The sequence below is a fragment of the Chiloscyllium plagiosum genome, unplaced genomic scaffold (genome assembly GCF_037043375.1).
Source record: "Chiloscyllium plagiosum isolate Xiang-an unplaced genomic scaffold, Cpla_swu_hap1 HiC_scaffold_11, whole genome shotgun sequence".
Classification (NCBI taxonomy): Eukaryota; Metazoa; Chordata; class Chondrichthyes; order Orectolobiformes; family Hemiscylliidae; genus Chiloscyllium; species Chiloscyllium plagiosum.
In genome coordinates, this window is record NW_028270149.1 from 80,565,978 (window position 1) to 80,572,854 (window position 6,877).

Sequence of the window (6,877 nt, forward strand, 5' to 3'; positions counted from 1 at the left end):
CAACACTGACATTTACCCGACAATGAGGAAAACTGCCCAGATATGTCCTGTACATGAAAAGCAGGACAAATCCAACCCAGCCAATTTCCGCCCCATCGGTCTACTTTCAATCATCTGTAAAGTGATGGAAGGTTTTATGAATAGTGCTATCAAGCAGTAGCTGCTCAGCAATAAACTGCTCAGTGGCGCCAGGTCTGGATTTTGCCAGGGCTACTCAGCTGTTGACCTCATTGTTCAAGCCTTGGTTCAAACATGGACAAAGAGCTGAATTCTAGATGTTTGGTGAGAGTGATAGTCCTTTGAGCAAATGTGGCATCAAGGAGTTCAAACAAAACTGGAATCAATGAGTATTGGGGGTAAATTCTCCACTGATTGGAGTCATATCATAGAATCACTACAGTGTGGAAACAACCCACTTGGCCCAACAAGTCCACACCAAGCCACTGAAGAGTAACTCACCCTGACACATTCCCCTTCCATATATTTACCCCTGACTAATGCACCTAACCACAGATTCCAGAACACTATGGGCAATTTAGCATGCCCAACTCACCTAACCTGCACATCTTTAGATTGTGGGAGGAAACCGGAGCACCTGGCAGAAAGCCATGCAGACATGAGGAGAATGTGCAAACTCCACACAGACCGTCGCCCGAGGCTGGAATCTAACCCAAGTCCTTGGTGCTGTGAGGCAGCAGTGCTAAGTACTGAGCCACCATGCCACCCCACGGCACAGAAGTTGATGATTATAGATGCTGGAGCTCATTCATCTCAGCTCCAGGACATCTCTGCAGGATTCCCTGGAGGTAATGTCCTAGACCCAACCAACTTCAGCTGCTTTATCAATGACCTTCCTTCCATGATAAAGTCAGAAGTGGGAATGTTCACCAATTATTGAATAACATTCAGCACCAGTCGTGACTCCTCAGATACTGAAACAGTCCCTGTTCAAGTGCAGCAAGATTTGGACAACATCCAGGCTATTTAGTATTTGTGCTACACAAATGTCAGATAATGACCATCTCCAACAATAGAGAATCTAACCACCACTACATGATATTTAATGGCATTACCATAATTAAATCCACCACTATCAATATCCCAGGGGTTACCATTGACCAGAAAATGAATTGAACTGGCAACTTAAATAATGTCACTGGAATAACAGGTCAGAGGTTAGATATCTTGCTGCAAGTAACTCAGCTTCACTTCCCCTAAAGCCTATCCACCAACAATGACAATAAATCAGGATTGTGATGGAACACTCTGCACTCTTCTGGAAGAGTGCAGTTCTTACAACATTCAAGAAGCTTGACACCATCCAGGACAGTGCCGTCCTCTTGACTGGTACCACATCTTCACTCTCTCCACCAGTGATGCTCAGTAGTAGCAATGTGTACCATCTACAAGGTGCATGGCAGAACTTGTCAAAGATCCTTAGACAGCATCTTCCAAACCCATAGCCAATCCCAGCTGCAAGGACAAAGGCAGCAGGTAGATGGAAACAACACCAACTGCAAATTGTCCTCCAATCCATTGACCATCCTGACTTGGAAATATGTCACTGTTTCTTCAGTGTCAGCTGATCAAACACTTGAATGCTGTCCCTAATAGCATTGTGGGTCACTCTACACTTCATGAAAGGCATCAATCTATGATAGCTGCATGTGAAATCAAAGCTAAAATACCGAAAGATGGCATACTGTGTCACACATGGGACACTGAGGAGATACATCAGCTGCAGCATTTCAAGAAGGTAGCTCACCATCACCTTCTCAAGGACAACTAGGGATGGTCAATAATTGCTGGCCTAGCTAGTGGCGCTCTTTGAATGGATAAAAAGAAAATTTCTTCTCCCCTGAAGGCTATTAACCTCTGGCATTAACTATCCCCAGAAAGTAGTGTAACCGGAGTCACTGTGTATACCGAAGGCTAAATTAGGTTGAATTTTAACACTGAAAGAAGACCAGAGTTACAAAGGGCAGGCCGTAAAGTTGAGAGCAGGCCATGATTACATCATCCGTAATTTTATTGAATAGTAGAACAGGATGGATGGGTTTGAATGACTCAATGCAGCTCTTTTTAAAATATTCTTAGTATATTGCCCTTCCTTCATTGTTACTGGATCAATATTCTGAAATTTTGTGGCAATCTGTAGCACTCTGGAGGCACCTCCACCATGAGGACTGCAAAGTTTCAGCTCATTGCTATCTTTTTAAGGACACTTAGAGATGAGTTTTAGTTCTTTACTCAGGCTCTGTATTGAATAAGGATCATCAGCCTCTAACAGCACTTCATAACATTGAAGTGGGTGGAGAAAAGAAGAGGACAAAAATACAAGGGCTTCACTTCATGAAAGGCATCAATCTAATGATAGCTTCATGTGAAATCAAAGCTAAAATACTGAAAGATGACATACCTGTGTCACACATGGTACACTGAGGAGATACATCACCAAGCATACCCCAGCTGTCACAGAAAGATGCTTTGATCACAGAAATGTAGGGAACTGTCCAGCAATGAGGTTATAATGGCTTCTGGTGAAATTAACAGTCAAATAATTAATCAACTTTGTGATCCCAGGGAACAAATGTCCCCTCCCTCTCACCCAATAACTCCATAACTCCCCAGACCAAAGAACAGGTAGGACTGTTGTAGATTAGATTAGATTCGATTACATTACAGTGTGGAAACAGGCCCTTCGGCCCAACAAGTCCACACCGACCCGCCGAAGCGTAACCCACCCATACCCCTACATTTACCCCTTACCTAACACTACGGGCAATTTAGCATGGCCAATTCACCTGACCTGCACATCTTTGAACTGTGGGAGGAAACCGGAGCACCCGGAGGAAACCCACGCAGACACGGGGAGAATGTGCAAACCACACAGTCAATTGCCTGAGGCGGGAATTGAACCCGGGTCTCTGGCGCTGTGAGGCAACAGTGCTAACCACTGTGCCCATGTAATCTGGCATAATTCCAGACCTGACAGAGATGTACTTTAAACTATCTACATGATATGTGCTATTCAGTATAAAGGGACCCACTTCGTCCTCAGCTACTATGTCATGAAGTCAGTGTAGTGAAGGTAGTGTGTTCAGTCAATCAGTTATGTGCATATAACCCACTTAATATCCATAAGTACAAAATCTGGGCCATGTATGTAACTTTGGAATTGTAGGCTTATAAACAGATAGCATTGTTAATGAATTTCAAGACATCTGTCTCAACAAGAACCTGTCTCTCTGGGGTATGTGACAAAACAAAACTGCACAGGCTGGGATCAATGTAGACAAACAGGAGGCTGGAGGAACACAGCAAGCCAGGCAGCATCAGGAGGTGGAGAAATCGATATTTCAGGTTGAGACCCTTCATCAGGATGGGGGAGAGGAAAGGGATCTCGGAAATAAATAGAGGGAGGGGAATGGGGAAAGGTATGTGGGATAGGGATAGGTAGATTCAGGTAGGGGGAGTATTGTGATAGGTCAGTGGGAAGGGTGGAGTGGATAGGTGGGAAGGAAGATGGATAGGCAAGATCAGATCAAGGAAACGGGGAGGAGAGTAAGGGCTGGACATAGGGTAACGTTGGGGGTGGGGAGATAGAGAAGTTAATAGAATGGAAGGGAGGAGGCAGGGCTAGAAAGGGGGCCAAGGGGTAGTAGATATAAACTGAAAATTAGGTATAAATTTGGTTATAGACAAAAAAATGAAAGTTTGGTATAAACTTGGTTCGAAACAACCTCATCCCCGTCTCCTTGACCTGACCTTGCCTGTCCATCTTCCTTCTGTCCATCCACTCTACCCTTCCCACTGACCTATCCCAATACTCCCCTACCTGCATCCACCTATCACTATCCCGCCTACCTTTCCCCCAGCCCCACTCCCCTCCCTCTATTTATTTCTGAGCTTGCTTCCCCCTCCCCCATCCTGATGAAGGTTCTCAACCTGAAATGTCGACTCTCCACCTCCTGATGCAGCCTGGCTTGCTGTGCTCCTCCAGCCTCCTGTCTGTCTTCTCTGTAGTATGTGTTATGTGGACAAATATGTACAAAGTTTCAAAGCACATTAACGGTAAAAATACCATCAGCTCCCGATGTGGCATTTAAATCTGGAGCCTGTGGCACAGCGATAGGTTTATTACCCACTGCACCATAAGTCTGTCAGCAACAATCACTAACCAGTGTTTCTCACACAGGGCTGGAAGACAAAAATTACTTCAATACAATACTGCAGAAGGGCTGCACTTTTGGAAATGCCATTCTCAGATGTGATATCAAAATTGAGTCCACATTTGCCCGTTTGGGTGAATGTTTTGGAAGGAGGACAGGGTAGATGTAAGTCAATCAACATGAAAAAAAAACATCATCTGGTCTTTTTCCATATTGCTGCTGGGTTTTGCAGTTTTTGAGTTAGCCACCATATTTCCTACATTACACCAATGCTGTTTCCTACATTACAGTTCACAGGCATTTCAATGCCTTGCGATATCCAGTAGTTATGATAAATGCAAGATCTTGGTTCTTCCACCGGCCTAGAAATGTTTTTGCCTCTGTGCTTATTTGTAAATGTGCAAACAGCCAGTAAAGTACGTACTGAATTGGCATACTCCAGGAGAGAAGTGAGACACCTTCCATATCAGTGAATCTTGTATATGAAGCTTCAGAATCTGGGTCTGAAATTGATATAACCCCAGTTGAGGTTATATTAAGCTTATTACAAGTCCCCTTTATAAATGTTGACAGTGATTCCCTGGGAATGTGCCATTTTGCTGTAAGCAGCATCCTTAGCTGGGCCTAGTCCTAATACTAACCCCGTGTAATATGTGCAGCATTGGGTTCCTGTGCAGACTCAAAGGCTAGACTGCAATAGCTCCCTTTTAATCAAAGTGGAAAGGAAGTAAAGTAATATTGTTCTTACCTACAGCTACAAATTGACTGCTGAGTCCTAGAGTGATCAGCATGAAGAAAAATAACGTGGCCCATAAAGGTGCCCATGGCAACTGTGCAAGGGCCTATGGGTAGGCAATGAAAGCCAAACCGAAACGTAGATACAATTGAAATGGTCAACTAATTGTACTTAAAACAGTAATTCACAAACTGTTTCATTTCTTTTTAATTTAACACTCAATAATTAATGAAGAATTTTTTTTGTTGAAATGTTTCACATTTTGTGCAGTAATGGATCTGAGACTTTGTGGCTCTCTTCCATCATGTTGAAACATTCAATTGTTTGGTATTCCAATCCTGTTCACCAGTCTCTAATCTCAGCAACAAAGCTGTCCAGTTTCTGCTGAGAGTTGTGTGGCTTTGACTCTTGAAATATCATGTGCCTTTGCTTCTGAGTTTTATCCTCCTCCTCCACTTCAGTTTCTTCACCACATCTTCTCACTGGCCTCCCTTCCGCTCTGCTTCCCATGTGTGTCAACACTTCTATGCATTGTTCGCATGATCACTCACCCATCTCTCACCCCTGATTTGTCAAATCCTTTCAATGTTTGTTCCATTTGGATCCCCCACTCTTTCCCCTTCTTTTCATATTTTCCACATTTTCTCTCTTCCTTCCTGTCTATTCCATTTTCTCATTCTTCCCATCTCCTTCCTAGTTGTTCTTTCCCTCCTTAATACAATGGAATTGACTCCAAAATCTGTGAACAGAGTGGATATGAGAAAAGAAAACAGCATCTTGGAATCCCTACAAGGAACAAAGTATCATTGTTCCTTGACAGAAGTTTCATCTCAGCGATACAGAAATTAAATACGGAATCTAAAAGAGACTGAAATCTGAAGATTTTTGTCTTGCACGCATCAGGACTGAAATGCAAGAAACCAAAGTTGGTTAGGGAATTTTGTTTTTATACAACATGAGAAAATATTACTGTTTGGTTGGCCAATGTGTAGCATAGAGATACACCAGAAACCGTTAACTGCTAATCAAGCAGGTAGACTCTAATTGTTCAAGTCGGTACCATGCAAAATGGTCTTGTAGGGAATGCATGGAATATTAAACTGACATATGTGACCCTCCTTTACATTGCCAAATGGAATATAGCCCCACATTGTAACTTTTCCAGTGAGGAAAGGGTCATGGAGACTGCTAATCTCTGCAGTACTCCCCCTGATGATACCATAATCAGTCTATCTGCCTGGTTCAAGTATTTCCAGCTAAGATTGACAGCCAACAGCTCCTGCTGTCAGCAACAGTACAACCAACCTCTTTTCATGCTGTATAAATTAGTGCTCACTTTCCAAGTTTGGTTTCTTGTACATCAGGCCTGATGAATGCAATACAAAAAAAATTAACTTTGTGTTTCCTTTCAAGAGAGGGGATAATATGAGGTCGAGAAACCCAAACAATTGCATCGTGAGTCAGATATATTTTAACAGAGGACAATAAATGTGACTCTGCAGTTACCTGACTGGACAACCTCTGAAACAAGCTTATGTTGTTTATTCGCCAAGGATGGAGAAGGTGACAAATCCAGCAAACACACTGATAGCACAATTAACAACACAGACAACAATGGTATCTGCGTAACAGTTGTTGTGGAACTTATTGTAGGAAAATCTCAAACTCATTCAGACGAGTGGATGAACAATGTCAAACCCATGACCACAACCACCAAGACAGCTCAAACTCAAACCATTCTCACAGTCAATAAGCTCTCCAATTCACTCACACCCTTTGCTTTCACTCTGATCATACCATTCTCTTGAAGGCAAATGTACATTTGGAAGATGGGAGGTAGCATCAAGGCGACTGGACAATAGAAACCTGAACTGAAATGATTCATTTACATTTTGTAATAAATGAATACAGGGGTTTCAATAATCACCCAAATGAATTCTCTTGTGCAACTAAAATAAAAAGACCCTTC

The 6,877-nt window shown here is 42.8% G+C and overlaps 1 pseudogene across 1 annotated transcript in view; it reads right to left on the minus strand.

The window, feature by feature from the left end:
* The window catches only part of LOC148148841 (sodium- and chloride-dependent neutral and basic amino acid transporter B(0+)-like), a 430,083-nt pseudogene extending 423,505 nt beyond the window's left edge, over window positions 1–6,578 (minus strand). The window contains exons 1-3 of the transcript XR_015758602.1: window positions 6,415–6,578; window positions 4,921–5,046; window positions 2,420–2,537 (exon numbers count right to left, since the gene is read on the minus strand). The product of XR_015758602.1 is annotated as a sodium- and chloride-dependent neutral and basic amino acid transporter B(0+)-like (transcript). The remainder of the gene's footprint in view (window positions 1–2,419; window positions 2,538–4,920; window positions 5,047–6,414) is intronic.
* Window positions 6,579–6,877: the final 299 nt, after the last annotated feature.